The sequence below is a fragment of the Ranitomeya imitator genome, chromosome 8, assembly GCF_032444005.1.
Source record: "Ranitomeya imitator isolate aRanImi1 chromosome 8, aRanImi1.pri, whole genome shotgun sequence".
Taxonomy (NCBI): Eukaryota; Metazoa; Chordata; class Amphibia; order Anura; family Dendrobatidae; genus Ranitomeya; species Ranitomeya imitator.
This window is the reverse complement of record NC_091289.1, coordinates 43,257,209-43,279,151: the sequence shown is the minus strand read 5'-3', so window position 1 is coordinate 43,279,151 and position 21,943 is coordinate 43,257,209. Positions and strand designations below refer to the sequence as shown.

General features: G+C 41.8%; 1 protein-coding gene across 10 annotated transcripts in view; it reads left to right on the top strand.

Moving 5' to 3' along the window:
• Nucleotides 1-21,943, top strand: part of IQSEC1 (IQ motif and Sec7 domain ArfGEF 1) — an 816,093-nt gene that overhangs the window by 647,626 nt on the left and 146,524 nt on the right. Inside the window, exon 1 of one of the 10 annotated variants that reach the window (XM_069736805.1) lies at nt 5,562-6,262. The exons of 8 other annotated variants lie outside the window; for them this stretch is intronic. The gene's annotated coding sequence lies outside the window, so the exon portion shown is untranslated. Of the gene's footprint in view, nt 1-5,561; nt 6,263-21,943 lie in introns of those variants that run through there. One more of the 10 variants, XM_069736811.1, reaches the window with a different exon arrangement.

Below are 21,943 nucleotides of genomic sequence, written 5' to 3'. Positions count from 1 at the left end.
GAGTGATCATGAAGCAAAATAGTTTACTTTTTACCATTATCGATGCATGCTGTTAGAGCACCACTCTGTTTTTTTTTTGTTTTTTTTTTTGTTTTTTTCAGCTCTGGAGTGGTGCCACTAATCTAAGTTACCTGGCTCTAGTATTATACTTTTCCCGCCACCGTCTCCTGCTCTTCCCAGCACCGCTCTGATCCCGCTCCGCCATCTTGTGACCGCAGCTCCTGACTGACCGGATGTCAGCGGTAGCGCTCGCAAGCTCTCCATGTAAGTCTTATGAAAGACGCGCCCTGGCCTAGTTCTGACTCTCAGAGACTTACGTTAAGTCGTGACTTGCGGATCTTTCCAGCACCGCTCTGATCCCGCTCCGCCATCTTGTGACCGCAGCTCCTGACTGACCGGATGTCAGCGGTAGTGCTCGCAAGCTCTCCGTGTAAGTCTTATGAAAGACGCGCCCTGGCCTAGTTCTGACTCTCAGAGACTTACGTTAAGTCGTGACTTCCGGGTCTTTCCAGCAAACACTGGAGCAAGACGGCAGGTCACAAACTGCCGGAGACCGACCGCAGCGGCTCTGAGAGCAGCAGAAGACGGCGGCTGGTAAGTATGAGAGTAGAAGCAGGGAACTTAGATTAGTGACCTCACTCCATCGGTAAAATTTAAAACAAAAAAACGCCGAAGTGGTGCTCTAAAGGAGTTATTTGTGTTTTCTGCTACTGGGACTCAATCAGTTAACAGTAATCTGTTGCTGCTCCTGATAAACAAGTGTTTAATTTCCCTGCAGCACCTCCGAAGGGTAAATGGAGTATTACATGGTACACATTACATTGAGAGATGTAATAGGCACACGGGATAAAGATAAAAAAAAAGACACCATTTCTCTACATTTCATTTCAAGGAGGTTTATAAAGTTTTGAGGGACTCCATTTCTGGTTTCACTTTACATGGTAGTTGGTGTAAGTTGATTTGCAGAACTTATACCACCGGACATGATATTGAAGAGGCCCGAGCAACACCTTTTCAATCCCTGTGTTTCTCTCCAGTAAAATAATAATACTTCTCACCTCCGGTGTCGGGGCTACTACCGCAGTGTCGACACTGGCTCTCCCAGGGATCGCATGACATTATGTCACGCGATCCCTGGTGCCAATCAGCACTGGCCACAGGGATCGTGTGACATAACAACTCGACTTTCTATATGTCAAATTTTTCATGATAAAATACCAGCCAAATAAAAGCATGTTAATAGTGGGTGCAATAACGCTCCCTGAATTCCCCACTAAAATCAGTCGCCGATGTATTTTTTTTTTTTCCATGTGATCGGGCAGGGAGCGATCACCTGACTGAAAATTTGGCAGCTTTGCTATAGAGACAGTCGATTCACAGAGCAGCATGTTGAAGTCAAATATCACCGTGGCTCACACGTGACTGGTAAATCACCATGTGCCTGTACTTAGACTGTAGCCTGAAGGCCAATGACTCTTTTTGGCATACTGATGTGTGACTCACTTTAATTAGTTCTGGTTCCAGATATTACATAGAGGGAAGTGTATAAATCACTAACGTTCACATGAGATCTTAATTGGACAGACTAAAAAGTTAAAATGTATGATTGTGGAAGATTTTTATTTTTGCGCGAGATATTGAATTTTTACTTTTTCGGCTATGTTCACACGTTGTCACTACTTTCAGTGTTTTTGCAGCATTTTTTGATCACGTAAAGAAATTAGAAAGTGTACAAATCCTACAAAAGACGCGACCATGGGTTATTTATGTGTTTCTGTGGCTTTTTTGGTGAATGAAACTAACTTTATTAAACATGTACTGTATATAAATGACGTATAGTCTGCGCCTTAAATATTTTTTCTAACTTTTTTAAAATAACGACTATATACTTTAGACTAGGCTGACCTGCATGTCAAATGTCTGTTTTTCTGCCTTACATACCATCTATTTGCAGTCTGAAGCCACATTGTAGCAGCAGATGTAGCGTAAAACATTACATTGGGGACCATTGTACTTTTCTGTGTCCTCGACCCGCTATCGTATGACACCGGCCTCTCCTGCATTCTGTATTTTCTAGCCATTACTTGGAAATCAATATCCAGGAAACTGTCATTAAAAATGTACAAGGCTGAAGATAGAAACATCCAAGTTCTAGATCCATCACCTGCTGACCAACGACCGGGATTTAACAGACATAATAATATGGGTCGGGGGATCTGCCATAGTTCTTCAAAACTTTAGCCTCAGAGGTTGAATTGCATCTTTCACCTGTTGATTGTCACTTGAGCCAATCGTCCCCCCAATGTGTTACATTCTCGGAATTGTAATCGGGGGTGCAGAAGTTGCGGTCACTCCCAGGACCTAGAGATTCATCGATCCCATTTTTTGAAATGTATGTTAAAGCCAACCCTAGCCCTCAGCCATAAGTTGTCATCTCACATGTAAAGCGCCATGGAATAAATGGCGCTATAATAATAAATAATAATAATCTGAGGGTTTTTATAGAGCAATAATTGAGATGTCAGACAATGCACTTTGTCCCGCTTTATTATTTTTTTATTTTTTTACGTTTTTAGTGTTTTAAGTCTATTTTTGATTTATCATCATACAAATAAGCGAAGACCAAATATATTTGTTTAAGGTTAGAGACATATCGCTATCAGTCCCCAATTAATTATCAGAAAAAAAGGAATGAGTTACTTCATATGAATACCTAGGTACTCACTAAACCACTCACATCACAGTAAAATAAATGTTAATACAATTGAAAACATGGAATATGCAACAAATACACATAAATGAGGAAGGATCAAGTAAACATATACAGCTGTAAGTCCAAATGGCCATGCTAAATATAAATGATATACATTATATTAAAAAATGGCTGCCACACATTTCTGCCAGTCTCAAACCAGGCTAAGCAGTTTGCTATATTTTAACCATAATGTAATAAAACCATCATGGCCACCCCGACGCGCGTTTTGCACAGATGCTTTATCAAGGGGAGTGTGTGTTTTTATATTAACCCTGGCCATTTGAACTTATCGCGCTCTATGTTTACTTGATACTGTCTCTTTAAATTCCTCATTAATGTGTACTTGTTGTATATTACATGGTTTTAATTGTATTAAATAAAATGTATTTTATTTTACCATTATATGAGTGGTTTAATGAATTATTTTTGATTTGCGCCTAATTCTTCTTCTAAGTTTCACCTTTTGATAGGGATTGTCCACTATTCAGAAAACCCATTCTGAATCCATATGTTTACCCCCGTAAAATAATAACATTTATACTCTCCTCCAGTGCCATTCCAGAGTTGTCAGCATTGGCGGTCCCAAGGATCACTTGACTTTATGCCATGAGATCGCTGTGGCCAATTAGTGTTTGCTTCACTCTCCCCACTTTCAGACAAATCAAGACAACCAGAGTTATGTCTGTAGGAGAGGACAGTGAAGCCAGAGCTGATTGGCCACAGGAATTGCATGACATAATGTCATGCGAGCCCTGGGAGAGCCTGTCTAGAATGGCTCTGGAGATGAGTGTAAGTTTTATTTACTGGGGGGAACACAGATATTCAGAAGGGGTTGTCCAAGTAGTGGACAATCCCTTTAGGTTTATTTTATATATTTATTTCATTTATGTTCACCAATTGTGAGCGTGGTTTTTCTTTTTCAGATATTTGTGGCTCATTCAACAACTGCAGCTTTTTATACGTTGCTAAATTATTCGCGCAAATGTACTACAGTCCTCCCCTGCTGTGTTTTTTTTTCCTTTTGTATTGGAGAAGTTTTCGTGCAGATTGTATAGTTGTGTATGACATTTCAATGGAACATGCAACTTTTTGCTATTAAAAAATGAAAAAAATGATGAAGACAAAATTAAAGAGTATTTAGAGCAAATGTCATGAACCGCTTACAGCATTTTGAAGACTTTGACGCAAAAAAAAATCACAGGGGTGCCGCAGGGCAAAGAATAAAAGTGACATAAAAGAAAGGCAAACAATGAATCGGGCTTTTTTTCTGTATTTGGTGGTTTTTTCTCAAAAATTTCTGAATTACAATGTACGTATGTAAAAAAAAATTCAACCAGGTGATGCTGTTGTTGGGTCGATAGGTAAATGTGGCCAATGGCACAGCTGTCCATACAGCCTATATAAAGGATGATGATGATGCCTTCCTTTTCGTCGTACTGATCAGCGGAAGGACCAGGAGGCTGGATCCCCAAGGATGGAACATCGATGGCCTATCTGAAGTGAAGGTCATCCCTGTTTTAGTGCCGGATAACGATCTGGTTGGCTTCTTATGACATTTATACCTCTTTAGAATAATGCTTATTTGCAAGGTACAATATTGGCACCCCCTTGCATATATAATGGCACCCATGGGTGAGCTACAGCTCACGTGGTTGAGCATGTGTGGTCAATCCTTAATTGCTGCAGTAGGATCGTATCCTGCATGTGCAAGTCTCCGGGCAGAGGATTGTTAGCATAACTGACAGACACAGACCAAAATGGGCCCCCGTGAAGAACAGTATATGGGCTCTTTGCAGTCCAATAGCTCATCATAATGGAAAGTTTTACTTTCTTTGGAGGTTGTAGTGGCCCCCTTACCTCTGGGGCCCCTTCGCAGCTGCAAAGGTTGCACCAATGATATATCCACCCTTGGTCGGCAAAAAAAGGTCACCTTTTGGCTTTTAACAAGATCCTTGTTTCCCTGCAGATTCAACTTTGATGTGGTCTGACAGTTGCTCAGAAAAAAGAGATAAAGAGTTACAAGCTGCCTGTCAGAACAGCTCACTGATGGGCTCTCAGTTAACTCATTCTGCAGCCAACAATAGACAGTGCAACACGTAGGCTAGAACATTGCAAAGTTTTAATAAAACCGAAATGCAAAGATTACTTCTAACCCAAAATCCATGTATTTAAATAAAAAAGGAAGCAAGAAATTGTCCATAAAATTAGCTCTTTGATATATTAATATCTTCAAGTGACCCCAGTCTCAGCCGACATGTTATTTTTACACCGTGCAACCGCAAAACCCATAGGATGCATAGCTAGTGGCCACAATCCGTGTCCAAGTCACATTCTGCAGCCACAGTACGACGCCGTGTGACGGCCACGCTCCGGTAGATGTTTATGGGGACAGTCAGACTGCTCTTTGTCATCTCTAAGCACCACCCTAAAAGACACTCATTACACGCGTTCATCTACGTTAATTACAATCTGCCATAACTACAGATATTTCCGCGCATAACTCGGCTTCCAATGCGATGTCTAAAAAAAAAAAAAGGCACCGGATGGGCCGACGTAACCAGACGCGACAGTCATTAGGGGGTTAAACAGTCACCATCTTCTGCGTTCTCTCCCTTGTAAGAAGTTGGACAGGAGCACAAGATCTGCCTTTGTATAAGCGCGTACATGACTCCGCCGGCCAGGCAGGGGTTAACGCCCCGGGTGGCTAAACCAGTTTTAAGGAAACGCAGCCTGAGTCAGAAATCTTGTGAACTTCCCACAACTCTTAACGCTACCTCGTCCAATAACCCTGAGAAATCATCTAGTCGACAAGTCCCGTATTCCCCCGACCTGTGCGGCTAAGGAGGTTTCTCCAATTTACAAGGTTCCTACAGAAAGTGGACCTGCGGGAGTGGACAGGGCATGGGAGTGGTAGCTCTGCTTTTGCCAATTTTTGTTGCGTCCTGCCGAGAAGGGATTCCTTAATTATTTTGTCGGAGATCTATTAGGTTTTTGCCAACGCTTGAGAAACGGAGAAGGGTTTAATTCCATTAGGTAACCATCCTCGTGAAGGAAAGACTGATTTAATTCCATTAGGTCACGTGCCGCATCATCTGTTATGTACAGTTCGGCTCCAATCTCTTAAGCCTCAGACTATGTCTTGCAAGGATGAGAAGGCCTTTGACCTTGCAATAAGGTTGGCTAATGTCTGCAATCACCGGAGAGATTGGGAATTACCCAGTGCATAGTGGACGAGCGGCGGAGAAGAAGAGGAAGCTATAGGGTCCATCCCACCGCTACAATGTGCTGAGCAGTACTGTACGGTATCTCTCGCTCGCACGTTGCTCGTCAATGGGGGACTGACCTAGCTGCATCCTCCTATACCAGCACAAAGCTTTCTTGTTTTTTTTTTTTTTTTTATCCCTGTGTCATTACAGAGTATCCACTGCAAAGTGACACAGGCATCGCTCCACCTGAACGCCAGATCCTCGCTCTTTGTCGCCAGGCTGGGCAAGGATGGAGTCAGAGGTAGGTGACTGATGCAGTGCAGGACACTGTGCCGCAGGAGACACAATGATTTAGCAGGGCAGGATAGCAGCAGCGAGAGCCGTCTGCAATGTCTGCTCTTCTGCATCTTGTGGAGGAGACTCCTATTGTGTGAATGCGGAGTATTGTTATTCACCCATTAACTCTTGTCAGACTGGTTGACAAGTAAGGGATCTGCGATCTTGCGATATCCGAGAAGTACGTGTAGTCTACTAATATACAAATCTCGATCTGTTGAGATCTGGCGTATTGGGCCTATGGCTTTATGACATTAAAGATCCTTATTTTTCCTAACAATCAGGTTTGATATTTAATGATCTTATATAGCACCATCATAGTCAGACATCGTTTGGGGAGCTCACAATCTAAATTCCCTATCGCCATGTCTTTGGAGTGTGGAGAAAACACAACTCCTTGCAGATGTTGTCCTTGGTGGGATTTGAACCCAGGACCCGAGCGCTGCAAAGCAACAGTGCTGCCCCCTATAGGGTTATAATGCGACTAGTATTGGTATGGCGGTGGCTATTACTGTAGGCATTGTTGCTACGTTCGGAAACTACTAGTTCTTTTTACTTAGTTGGAAATATGTTGTTACTCCTCGGTCATATTTCCATGGTGCACACATTTGTGATGGTCGCGTTCACTTTTGAAGGATAAGTCTCGGAAAATTAAAGGCCCTTGCTGTGCCATGGGGAATTACCCGGTGTTGTAAAAGGCACCTATACCCAATGTATTGTGCCATTTCTCCAATTCCATTATAACTACAGTATATATTGTATATTCAGTATTATGCTGTAATGTCCATTTTAGAGTTGATGTGAATCAAATTGCAAAATTTGGCCCAATCATTATTTCTGTGGTCGCCGGACAGGAGCCGTGAGAACCGGCCCTTATCCCCCGGAATCCGCGGCACTTCTTTTAATCAGCCAGCCCCGAGCAACGTCACATGCACATCACACCGTAACGATGACATCACATCACACCGCCTTATCAAGAGGAGCCGCGGATGACACCATTTAGGAGGCGGCTCTCTCAGGCCTTCAGATTGCCGATATAACTGATGGGATGGGTCTTGCAAATTGATTTGCACCAATTCTATAAGTATACGTTATATATTGCATATATGATATACTGTACACTGTAGCTGTATTGGAATTGGACAAATTGTGCAAAATGAAGCACAAAGTACGGTGTGGTGCACAAGTCTTTAAAATAATGTCCTAGACGCCACCATTTTCTGTGGCATTGCTACCTTTATAAAATGCTACCTCTGGGGCCTCATTCAATTATCCGTTTTTGATCCAAGTTACATATAAATATTGCATATTCAAGTCTATGGATCAGAGAAAAACTCAGATAACACACTGGTGGCACCCTAGTTGCATCTTAATGTTGTCGAGTTTATACTGTCTAAGAAGAAGATAGGGAATGTTGAACAGTTGTTTTATATATATATATATATATATATATATATATATATATATATATATATATATATATATTAGAGAAACATTGATGAAACACTGGTGGTAAAAACTGAGACTCGGAAGGAATACTGATCCGGCACACTGATGATATTCGGTCTATTTTTTGTTCACGTAGAAGAAAAAACCTATGTCTGAATGAGGCCTAACGCCAATGCCCTTTCCTCAACTTTTACAGGCCAACCAGAACAGCTTAATATGGAGTCCAGCACTCATTGGATCAAAGTAGGTGCAGGCCATGGGCAAAAAGTTTAGGTCGGCCCTACATGGCGACATGTGTTGAGCAACAAGCAATTCTCAGAAAAGTCTAAAAAAAACAACTGCATATTGCTGTTGTGCGACTATTTTAGAGCTGCGATTTTGAGTTGAAGTTGAAGGCAAGTCGTAGTCGCATGAAGTCTATGGACTGCCTGCGCTATAAAATCCAACATCACATTCGGAAACATTTGCGATTCTGTATCACAGTCACGGAAGGTGACAATGTAAACACGATAGCAAATCCTTAGGCGTGACGACTTAACATGTTTTCCTTGACACATGTCTCCGTGTAGCCATAGACTTCACATAGGTCTGGTATACAGTGATGAAATGATTATGAAGTATCGCACGCACAAATTTCTAAAATATCCAGATACCGTCATTCATTGGATATAAGCTCATGCTTCTAATACTTTGCCCATACAGTCCAACCAAGACCGTGTTGGGGTTGGATCAAAAATGTTGCAGATCTTGGGCAAAATTTTCATGTGGTGATGGTTGTTAAATGGTGAGGTCATTTCTGCCATATATTAAACTTTGAAATTCAAGGGAAAAGAAAGCGGTCACTAGGGAGCGCTGTGAGGGTCACAGTTACAATTGAAAGCAAAAGGTCCACCGCAGCTCCAGCCGTTAACCTTCTAGGAGGATGCAAAATGCAGTAAATAGTAAACTTCCACCTGATGAAGACGGTTTAACCGTTGAAACGCGTTGTGGTTCAACACTAAAATCCTTGTTTTGGTCTCATTTCCAGCGTTCCTAGGACCGTTATTACTATTTACTGCTATATATTAAACTTTGATATATTTGGAACTATACTGAAAAACTTTCCAAACTCCAATGTGTGTTCTGTGAATGGCTGAGAAGTGGAGGACGTATGTGGTGGAGACCTTATGGCAGCTGCCTCTTTTGCCTTCCTTATGATCAGGCCATGCTAGGATCACTTGTTTAGATTCCTTCACAATAATTTAAGGGTCTCAAAATATTATCTCAGCAATCAGTTATGGCGGAAGGGTTCTTAAAAGAATCCTTTGTTCCGTGTCTCAAATATACGGTAGTTGCTTTTTATTTTTACATGCATTTAATAGTGGCAAGAAAACATCAGTGAGGACTTTCAAGTAATTGATTTGTTCTTTGTCCATGGTAAATATGGTGCTGGTAATATTTTCTTACTCGGTCAATTTTGTATCTTATAAGCAAGCAAGGTCACTAATGGCAAAAGTATATGATCCTCTAACAATATCGAGCCTCTGAATGTATTGATCTCAGAAAACAGCGATTCGAGTCGTGTTGCGCTCCGCTCAGGTGTGGGTTTGATCAGTTCTGTCTTATCAGAAAGCAATTTGGTTTTCTGCTCTTAACAAAAGAATTCTGTTTAAGAGCAGCTTGCCGGGATCAAAAGAGATTTCACAAGATGTCAGAAGAAGAGTTTTGACGCTAATAAGACTGGAAAGCAATAGAAAATTGTTTCCAAGACTTGGGCCTCCTCCATTTTTTCCATATTGAGGACAGAGAAATAAATTAATGACGTTCATTTCTCGTCAGTAAATGAATAATTTGTAGGGTGGCACAATCTGTAGGTTTTTTGGTCATGTGATCTGTGGGTCTACCATGGGTGAAAATAATAGACAAGGATGGACTCTTAGAGGACATAAAAACTCTATGGAGAACACAGTGCTGCCTACAGTATGGCAACTTTGCTAAAAATGGGCACAAACCTAATGGGACAGTCATTTATGGCCAAAGTTATATGGGCCGAAGAGACAAAATGTAACTTATCAGAGCAGGTATTGGTGCTAATCGATTTGCGCTTCCCTTTCCATGGGCCATGAGCGTGGTCTATGGCTTCGACTTGGGAGTTGGAGAACCGCCTCTCATCTTCTGTCAGCCCTGAATCTTCTTTTGATTACCCAGCCTGACAAGATGTCACATGCACATCACGCCACAACTATGTTGTTGACTAGGTAAAATAAAAGCTGGGGATGATGGCAGGTAAGAGGTGGTTCTCCCAGACCCATGGCACGACAACAGCCCACTGCTATGGCCAATGGAATGGGATGTGCGAAAAAATCTCACACCAACTCTACACTGTACCTTACCTAATCTTCTACCTTAGTGTAAAACAGAATGTGTTGGGTTGCTTTGGTGACCCTCATCCTGGACAAATTGTATTTATCAATGGGTCAATATTAGTTGTCCCAAACATAACATTTAGCACTTATCCACAGGATAGGAATGATCATTGAGGATCTGGCCACAGAGACCCCCCACTGCTCCTGAGAACTGGATGCCCCAAATCCTCCTTGTGAATGAGGCAGTGGTAAGCTCGTGCGACCATCTATAGACATTGAATGAAGCAATGGTCGCACATGTTCATTACTACTCCATTGACACAGGGAACTTGGGATTCCCTTTCTCAAAATCAGTAAATGCAATAGGACCCCCAGTGATCATACACTTATTATCTATCTTGCATAAGTGATATATGTTGTTTATGGGACAATCCATTAAAATATAAAGTGGTACCAGAAACTTTCATGCAAAGTGGTTTGGTGAGCTAAAAAAAGCTATATATATATACACACACAACACCAGAGTGTACCAAACAGAAGCCATTCCACACGTGTAGCTTGTTAAGAAAGGCTGGTCTTACTTATAACAGAAAACAACGTAAAGTCATTAAAGTTTCCATTATAAATCCACCTAGTTACAATTTTTTGGTCTCATTTATCAAGGGATGCCAAATAAAATGTAGTATGATGGTGCCTTTCTGGTGATCACTAGTAATATGCCACCATCTTACCATCACACTGGCAGTGGATAGTCACTATGTGCTGTAGGCCTACATGGTACGCTCTCTCTGCCTCCTTTGCTGAGATTAGCTTTATGGTCCACCTGCATTCAAGATGGGTGCCGCAGAGGCATAGGGAGCAGGGGTAAGCCTGAATCATGCCTACATAGCATGGGAAAAGCAATGGAAGCATGACTCGGACTTACGACTGTTCTCCCCATGTCAATTTAATGTAGGAACTCTGGAGAGGTAATTGTAGGCAAATGGAGTGCTCCATGAAAATGCATAATCACTTTTTAGAGCCAGGGCAGAGGGTCACTTTATGGTTCATCTTCACGAGTCCTGTCAAATATGTCCACTTATGCCATGTGGACTAGACTAGCTGCCGAGCAGGTAGCATAGAGCGTCTTTCAGTATGGTCGTCCGAGACATTGATTTTAATGTATGTATATTGATCAGCTATAGCATTAACAACATTGACAGGTGACAGTGATCAAGGGTCAAATTGCTAGGGTAGACAAGTGTAGACTACTGGTTTAGAGCAGATCAAAAAGGGCAAGTCTTGCGGGATTTTTGTGTTACACAGTAGTTAGCACCCACCAAACGTGGTCCAATGAAGGTCATCCGGTAAACCAGCAACCTAATCATTTTGCATGAGGTGTGAAGGTTATTCCATCTGTTCCCACAGAAAAGCTACTGTAGCACAAGATGCTGAGTAGTTTATTGCCAAGAGCCTTCATAAGGTCCTGCAGAATTCGGGTCAGAGCTCTTTTGGCGACGTGAAGATCAGACAGGTGGTTTATATGTTATGGTTGATTGGTGTATGTTAAAATGTATGGTTGAACGCAGCTTCCCGTTGGTGGGACCAGCCCAGTAAGGATTATTTACACTCCATATGTGCATGATAATAGCTGCAACCAGGATAATAGATGTGAAATCAAATAAATATCTGGTCAAAATGTAAATTATCTATACAAAAAAACAACACAGAATTTCTGTATTATCTTAGTGTAACCGTCTGTCAAGTGTAAGCTGCACTCAACCGGAGGTCAACAGTAGTGTTTGACATCATTGCTAATGGAGGTATTACTCTGGAGGCACAGGCGTTGGGTTTCTTCTCTTACTCTGGGCAAATATTTTACATGCTCATTGACCAGCTTAAATGTCAGTTATTCCACTAATTTCACGTAGCAGGTAAGACTGATGTACCTTAGTACTAAAGGAAATTGTCCAATTTCAACAGACTCAAGTGATGATCGTAACGAGACCCCTCCATCCTCTTGTTTAATTGTGTACGTCATTGAATATTACAGTTTTCAGGCAGCAGACGGTGAATTATTCATAATATGGGCTCATTACAAAGAATCTTTTGAAGTTTCGTTTTTCAATAGACCCCAATATAAAGGGAACATTTGTTTTTTGAACCTTTGATTTCCCTCACATAGACTGACAACAAGGTGGAGGATGAAACCCTTGACGTCCCTCTGATTCTTCATATCATCTGTTTTTCCTTGATAAAACCTTATATATTGAATTATCATTTAAAACCTGATGTATTTAATACAATATACTAAAGAAAACTTGTTTTCCTACACTTTTTCCTTTCCTATTAGAATGGTCATTTTTCCGATGTACACCCTGGTATAAAGAGCTCTACCTAACAGCCTGCTCGACAGACTCTTGCCTATTGACTAGTGCATGGTTGCTCCTTAATGCCGTTTTGCTTATTTATTCCCTACTCTTGGGTTTTTCAGTGTCCTTGATGGCAAGAAAGTGTTAAAGCATCCAACAAAAACCTGATGATGATGGTTATAGGTCAATGATTGTAATGATTATAGGTCAGCCAGTTCCATCCAGAATAGCTGGGATCTACTGTATATCAAAATAAGTAATGTCATAGGTGTCACGACTCCATTACGAATAGAAGACATGACGGTAGTGGCCCAGCACATTAGACTTTGGTCATCCAGGCCTGTTGATTTGGGCAGAACTGGCCAAGGGTCCATTGTGTATAACATGTTTGGCTGTCGTTTGGTTAGTCTATGTCACGGAAGATAAGCCAACACCAAAGGTCTTCTATGCTCTCCCATTTGGAAAATATGCATGCTTGTCCGAACTGAGCATGCATCTAATGACCTGATAAAGGCACCAGCACAAAAGCCTCAATAAATTAACAGAACCTCTACTTATGAGTCGTCATCTCTTCCATCAGCACCCAGTGGCTTCTTCTTTTTCTTCTTCATCCTAGAACAGTGTTCTCACTGGCCAAACATGCTAAACATTTGATGATTTAGAGCAGTGTTCCCCAACTCTAGTCCTCAAGAGAAGAGACACCCATAGGTCATATTTTCAGGATTTCCTTAGTATTGCAATAGTATGGAAATCCTAAAAACGTGATCTGTTTGTTGCTTTCGAACACTGAAGTTGGGGAACTCTGCCCTAGAGAACCAAATATATTTGGCATCTTTGGCCAACTTTTGTTCAACCTATGTCAGTGGAGATAAGCCAATGGCAAAGGTCTCTTGTCCACTGTGCCGCTCAGAACAGATGCATGATTGGCTGACCTGAGCATGAATATGTATGTGGAGTTCGGGAGAGAGAGTTGTCCACCGACCAGAAGATACTACCCTGTTGCTGGAAGCCTTTGCAAGTTTTTTTGCTAAGGAGGGTTCATTTGGCATTCTTTTGAGCAGCTTCTCATGGGGGTTAATCATTATATGCTTTTCTACTCACTAGTTCAGCTTCGATAAGACAAAGATGTTATAACCTGAAGACTGTTCTAGTGACAGATTTCCTTTTAGGCCTTGAAAAGATCTAGCCATAAACATAGCTGCACGAAGAATAAATGAATGTTGCTGGGATTTACAATGCGCTTTTCAGCTGCCTATTATAATGACATATAGATAAATCTCTACATAAAAGAATACGAACAAGAAACTGCGCATTTGATTCTTGGCATTACATTAAATTGCGCTACTATGGGATTGATCTCGCACACAAAGCTCGCAGTAATAACCCTCTGTCTATATGTGGCTGCTCTTTACAGAGGGTCAATTGACATTGGAAAATGGAAAGTCATTTGAAAATAACAATAAAAAAGCATTTGCAGAGCGATGGAGCTAGTTCTCCGAGATGGGCGGTAAAATAGGTAAGTTTGTTACTTATTCACCGGAGATTGATTGACTATTTGAGACATTTTGTGGACTGAAAATGTCAGATCAAAGAGAGCACAATACAGATAAATTATCCCAGGCTCGTGATGCTTCGCTTTGTTTCTGGGGAATAATGAGACTGTTATTTCAGCTGTTACCTTCAGTCTTTGGCCATTGTGTAGAGGCTAATCCCCCGGCTGATTCGTGAAACATTGGATAGTTCCAAGAGAAGTTCTTTATCAAGTGCTAACAATCCCCCCTGCTGTTGATTGGGTCAATGTCTCATTGGGAATCTATACCAGCCTCTCCTTTTTTCACCTGGATCGTCCATGTAAGCGTAAATGGTATAAAACAGAGGTCTCCAGACATCTCCATTCCCGTAGACCCAAACCAACTATATTGCTATTAATTTAACAGACCGTAATGGTTGTGTTATCCGAGTAATGTCTACGCCCGGCACCCTCGCATAGTTCCCCTCCTCCCCTCAGCAAACATGTTCGTAAGAACTCATACTCCTGATTATTTACCCATGTAAACATACCAGCCTCCATCCGACGACGAGCAAGAAAAACGCTCCATTGTTGGGTAATTGTTTGTGCCAAAAGAAGCATCAACTTTTAGAAATACCAGCAGTGCAGATGAGCTTTCTTAGGGCGCAGTCAGAGGGCCGTATAAATCGGACTTAGATCGGAACACAGTGCACGGACTGGCCGGCGGCTCTCCCCACCAGCTTCATGTATTTCTATGCAGCTGTCACGCTCAGGTCGGAATAATTGCCGGTCAGTCTGCAATTTATACGGTCGTCTTACCCTTATGTGTAAACATCTCAGCAATGACCCAATGAACGAGAAAATTGCTCATTAATTGGGTGATGAGATCATTTATGCTGGCATGAAAATAATCTTTCTTAGCAGCACATTGTCCCGTGTAAACAGGGGATGTGCTGCCGGTCACACTAAACTGTATGGGACAGAACGACCATATTGGCAATTGTTCCGTCCCCATTACTGTTCATCAGGCCATGCAATGAGGATGGTACATGAACGCTGGACTTGTCAAATAGACGATCGGCACTAACTGAAGTGCATTAATGTGCCAAAATTGGCACGTCTACATGCACCGTGTGGCACAGAGCAAGATAGCCCAGTACAGCACTCAGTTATCGACCAATATATTTAGTACCCTAGGCTTGAATATGAAACCTGTCCCTCCATTCAAGTCCATGACACTCGTGAAGATAGTCCATGGTATCACTTGGCCTTGGGCCCTTGGCCATGTTTGGGGGATCTCAGATGTCTTAGAATTGAATGAGGCGGCAGGGCATGTGCGAATGTTCTTGAATACCCTTGCAGAAGTTTGGTGGGTTTTCTGGACATTTTGGAGGTGAAGCATTGCCTTCCATAGATAATATACGGTACATTTCATAACTGTGATACATCCTCAGGTCATTTCCCTCTTTGGGGTTTGGATATCTCTGGGCTGGATTGGGTTCTAGAAGGAGTTTTTGCGCCTCTGTTTTTCCATTTCTGTCTATTGTTGACTTTTCCGTTTTAACAAGATTTGGCCTCTCCGTGCTTCCTTATAACATCTGCTTGGACAGAACGGAGCTGGCTTATTACCCTGGTTTTATATTTGGCCAAGGAGAGGATGATAAATAACTCGTGAAATGACCTGTCCTTGCAAAACACTGATAATGTGACATTTCCCTAGCCAGCACTTCTGTAGCCTGTACGGCACATGTGCTGCCGGCTGAGCTGCTGGTCAGCATTTCCTCCTCTACCAGATAATAACACAGTCATTGCTTCCTCATTTCCTCTCAGCTGCTGCCAGTTCTTCAAAAAAATGATTTTCCAGAATACATCCCGTTCTGGGGCATCTGCCAGTAGGCAGCCCAACATACGTAGTTGAGGTTAGGTGGCCCATTCGCCATCTTCTGGATGTCGGTGGTTTGCTTAACCCCTTCACCCCAAAGCCTGTTTTCACCTAAGTGACAGGGCCAATTTTTACAATTCTGACCACTGTCACTTTATGAGGTCATAACTCTGAAACGCTTCAACGGATCCTGGTGATTCTGACATTGTTTTCTCGTGACATATTGTACTTCATGATAGTGGTAAAACTTCTTCGATATGACTTGCATTTATTTGTGAAAAAAAACAAAAATTTGTCGGAAATTATGAAAATTTAGCAATTTTCAAACTCTTAGTTTATATGCCCTTAAATTAGAGAGTTATATCACATAATATAGTTAATAAACAACATTTCCCACATGTCTACTTTACATCAGCACAATTTTGGAAACATAATTTTTTTTTGTTAGGACGTTATAAGGGTTAAAAGTTGACCAGCGATTTCTAATTTTTGCAACAAAATTTGCAAAACCATTTTTTTACGGACCACCTCACACTTGAAGTGACTTTGAGGGGTCTATATGACAGAAAATGCCCAAAAGTGACACCATTCTAAAAACTGCACCCCTCAAGGTACTCAAAACCACATTCAAAAAGTTTATTAACCCTTCAGGTGCTTCACAGGAATTTTTTGAATGTTTAAAAAAATTGAACATTTAACTTTTTTTTCACAAAATTTTTACTTCAGGTCCTATTTGTTTCATTTTACCAAGGGTATCAGGAGAAATTGGACCACAAAAGTCGTTGTACAATTTGTCCTGAGTACGCCGATACCCCATATGTGGGGGTAAACCACTGTTTGGGCACATGGCAGAGCTCGGAAGGGAAGGAGCGCCATTTGACTTTTCAATGCAAGATTTGCTGGAATTGAGATCGGAGCCCATGTCACGATTGGAGAGCCCCTGATGTGCCTAAACAGTGGAAACCCCCACAAGTGACACCATTTTGGAAAGTAGACCCCCTAAGGAACTAATCTAGATGTGTGGTGAGCACTTTGAACCTCCAAGTGCTTCACAGAAGTTTATAATGTAGAGCCGTAAAAAAAAATGTATATTCATTTTCACAAAAAATGATCTTTTTGCCCCAAATTTTTTATTTTCCCAAGGGTAAAAGGATAAATTGGACCCCAAAAGTTGTTGTGCAATTTGTCCTGAGTACGTTGATACTTCATATATGGGGATAAACCACTGTTTGAGCGCATGGCAGAGCTCGGAAGGGAAGGAGTGCCATTTGACTTTTCAATGCAAAATTGGCTGGAATTGAGATCGGACGCCATGTCGCATTCGGAGAGCCTCTGACGTGCCTTAACAGTGGAAACCCCCCACAAGTGACCCCATTTTGGAAAGAAGACCCCCTAAGGAACTTATCTAGATGTGTGGTGAGCACTTTTAACCCCCAATTGTTTCACTAAAGTTTAGAATGTAGCATTGTGAAAATTAAAAAATAATTTTTTCTTTCCACAAAATGATGTTTTAGCCTGCAATTTTTTTTCCCAAGGGTAACAGGAGAAATTGGACCACAAATGTTATTGTCCAATTTGTCCTGAGTACGCTGATACCCCACATGTGGGGGGGAACCACCGTTTGAGTGCATGGCAGAGCTCGGAAGGGAAGGAGCACCGTTTGAAATGCAAACTTAGATGGAATGGACTGCAGGTGTCATGTTGCATTTGCAGAGCCCCTGATGTACCTAAACAGTAGAAACCCACCACAAGTGACCCCATATTGGAAACTAGACCCCCCAAGGAACTTATCTAGATGTGTTGTGAGAGCTTTGAACCAACAAGTGTTTCACTACAGTTTATAACGCAGAGCCGTGAAAATAAAAAATATTTTTTTTTCCACGAAAATGATATTTTATCCCCTATGTTTTTATTTTCCCAAGGGTAACAGGACAAATTGGACCCCAAAAGTTGTTTTCCAACTTGTCCTGAGAACGCTGATACCCCATATGTTGGGGGGAACCACTGTTTGGGCACACAGGAGAACTCGGAAGGGAAGGAGCCCTGTTTTACTTTTTCAAAGCAGAATTGGCTGGAATTGAGATCGGACGCCATGTCGCGTTTGGAGAGCCCCTGATGTGCCTAAACAGTGGAAACCCCCAATTATAACTGAAACCCTAACCCTAGCCCTAACCCTAGCCCTAACCCTAGCCCTAATGGGAAAATGGAAATAAATACATTTTTTTACATTTTATTATTTTTCCCTAACTAAGGGGGTGATGAAGGGGGGTTTGATTTACTTTTATAGCGTGGTTTTTGGCGGATTTTTATTATTGGCAGCCGTCACACACTAAAATACGCTTTTTATTGCAAAAAATAGTTTTTGCATCACCACATTTTGAGAGCTATAATTTATCCATATTTTGGCCCACAGAGTCATATGAGGTCTTGTTTTTTGCGGGACGAGTTGACGTTTTTATTGGTAACATTTTCGGGCAGATGACATTTTTTGATCGCTTTTTATTCCGATTTTTGGGAGGCGGAATGAACAAAAACCAGCTATTCATGAATTTCTTTTAGGGGGGGCGTTTATACCGTTCCACGTGTGGTAAAATGGATAAAGCAGCTTTATTCTTCAGGTCAGTACGATTACAGCGATACCTCATTTATGTAATTTTTTTTAATGTTTTGGCGCTTTTACACAATAAAAACTATTTTATATAAAAAAATAATTGTTTTTGCATCGCATTATTCTGAGAGCTATAACTTTTTTATTTCTCTACTGATGATGCTGTATGGTGGCTTTTTTTTTGCGGGACAAGATGACGTTTTCAGCGGTACCATGGTTATTTATATCCGTCGTTTTGATCGCGTGTTATTCCACTTTTTGTTCGCCTGTATGATAATAAAGCGTTGTTTTTTTTTTGTTTTTTTTTTGCGGTGTTCACTGAAGGGGTTAACTAGTGTAATAGTTTTATAGAGCGGGTCGTTACGGACGCGGCGATACCAAATATGTGTACATTTATTGTTTTTTTTTTTTTACATAAATAAATGGATTTATTGGGAAATGTTTTTTTTTTTTAATTTGGGGATTTTTTTTTATTTTTTTTTACACATTCTATTTTTTTTTTTTTACTTTCTAACATTGTCCCAGGGTGGGACATCTCTGTATTAGATCAGATCGTTGATCTGACACTGTGCATAGCACACTGTCAGGTCAACGATCTGACAGGCAGTTTAGGTGGCTTTCTGGCGCCTGCTCTCAGCAGGCGCCGGCTAGCCAGGTCACTTCATGACCCGGAAGGAGTCCGGTGGCCATCTTGGATCCGGGGACTCCTTCCGAGTCACCGGAGCAACGCGATCTCATTGCGTTGCTCCGGTGGGAGAGCGCAGGGAGCCCCCGTCCCTGCGCGATCCCCCTCTATGCCGCTGTCACTACTGACAGCGGCATCAGAGGGGTTAAATGCCCGCGATCGGCGATAGCGCCGATCGTGGGCATTGCTGCGGGGTGTCAGCTGTCATATACAGCTGACACCCGCACCCGATCACCGCGGCGCTCAGCGCGAGACCGCGGTGATCGGTGCGCTGTACTAGTACTGCTGCTGGCACAAATGCAGTGCCGGCAGCGCAGTACTAGTACGGCGCATGTCACGAAGGGGTTAAACTAAAACCTTTTTCCATCAAGCTCAGAAATACAGACTTCTAGAGAACTTGTGCTGCATGTTTTCCTTTTCACATGTAAAAAAGGGGATATTGAATGCAAAAAATGGTCAAGAAAATGAATATATAAGAAATAAATGTGTAATATTTTGGTTGACATTGGAAAGGAAATTCCGTAACAAGGTGAACATGGCGCTACGTGAGACATGATGGATTTAGCTTCTTTACTCATTCCTCCTACTTATATAACGCCATGATGTTCCGCAGACATCATCACTGTCCCCATTGGGGCTCACAATCTAATTTCCCTATCCGTATATCTTTGGAGTGTGGGAGAAAACCAGAGAACTCAGAGGAAATCCACGCAAACACGGGGAGAACATACAAACTCCTTGTAGATGTTGCCCTTGGTGGGATTTGAACCCAGGACCCCAGCACAACAGTGCTCTCCCCTTGTATTTCCATTTTTTCATTTTTTTTCTCCCCTTCTTTCAAGAGCCATAACTTTTTTTATTCTTCCAACCACACAACCGTATTTTTAACATTTTTTTACTTTTTACTCTGATGTGCACACAGAGTAAAACCCGCCGGGTTTACAGATGATGTGGTATGCTTTGGATCATGAGCTGTACCACGCCTTCACCATACTTTTCTCTTTCCATCATTCTGGTAGAGGTTGATCTTGGTTTCATCTGTCCAAAGAATGTTCTTCCAGAACTGTGCTGGCTTTTTTAGATGTTTTTTTTCAGTAAAGTCCAGTCTAGCCTTTTTCTTCTTGATGCTTATGAGTGGCTTGCACTGTGCAGTGAACCCTCTGTATTTACTTTCATGCAGTCTTCTCTTTATGGTAGATTTGGATATTGATACGCCGACCTCCTGGAGAGTGTTGGTCACTTGGTTGGCTGTTGTGAAGGGGTTTCTCTTCACCATGGAGATTATTCTGGGATCATCCACCACTGGTGTCTTCCGTGGGCGCCCAGGTCTTTTTGCATTGATGAGTTCACCAGTGCTTTCTTTCTTTCTCAGGATGTACCAAACTGTAGATTTTGCCACTCCTAATATTGTAGCAATTTCTCGGATGGGTTTTTCTGTTTTCGCAGCATAAGGATGGCTTGTTTCACCTTCATGGAGAGCTCCTTTGTCCGCATGTTTACTTCACAGCAAAACCTTCCAAATGCAAACACCACACCTCAAATCAACTCCAGGCCTTTTATCTGCTTAATTGAGAATGACATAACGAAGGGATTGCCCACACCTGTCCATGAAATAGCCTTGGAGTCAATTGTCCAATTACTTTTGGTCCCTTTAAAAACAGGGTGGCACATGTTAAGGAGCCGAAACTCCTAAACCCTTCATCCAATTTTAATGTGGATACCCTCAAATGAAAGCTGAAAGTCTGAACTTCAACTGCATCTGAATTGTTTTGTTTAAAATTCATTGTGGTAATGTCTATAACCAAAATTAGAAAAATGTTGTCTCTGTCCAAATATATATGGACCTAACTGTAGATTCTGCGAAATGCATTGAGAGTAAAATTGCTATCATGTCAAGAGCAGCACCGTGGCTCAGTGGTTAGCACTGTATGGTGGCTCAGTGGTTAGCACTGTATGGTGGCTCAGTGGTTAGCACTGTATGGTGGATCAGAGGTTAGCACTGTATGGTGGATCAGAGGTTAGTACTGTATGGTGGATCAGAGGTTAGCACTGTATGGTGGCTCAGTGGTTAGTACTGTATGGTGCCTCAGTGGTTAGCAATGTATGGTGGATCAGAGGTTAGCACTGTATGGTGGATCAGAGGTTAGCACTGTATGGTGGCTCAGTGGTTAGCAATGTATGGTGGATCAGAGGTTAGTACTGTATGGTGGATCAGAGGTTAGCACTGTATGGTGGATCAGAGGTTAGTACTGTATGGTGGATCAGTGGTTAGCAATGTATGGTGGATCAGAGGTTAGCACTGTATGGTGGCTAGGTGGTTAGTACTGTATGGTGGCTCAGTGGTTAGCATTGTTGCTTTGCAGCTCTGGGGTCCTGGGTACAAATCCCACCAAGGACAACATCTGCAAGGAGTTTGTATGTTCTCCCCGTGTTTGTGTGGGTTTCCTCCAGGTTCTCCGATTTCCTCCCACATTCCAAAGACATACTGATAGGGCATCTAGATTGTGAGCCCCATTGGGGACAGTGATGATAATGTCTGTAAAGCGCTGTGGGATATGATGGCGCTATATAAGGGAGTAAAATAAATAAATAATGATATCCTGGATTCTTTTACACTTCTTTATGTTATATTTGATACGTAATAACTTTTATCAGCATTCTGCTTTGCCTTAAACAAAAAAAAAGACACTGTAACACTGATAAAGTTACACTAAATAAGTGGATGTGATCATTTTGACCATCTGATTTATTGCAGAGAACTTTATTAGTGCGACTTGATCCAATGAAAGATGAACCATGACCAGTGATTGATTGGA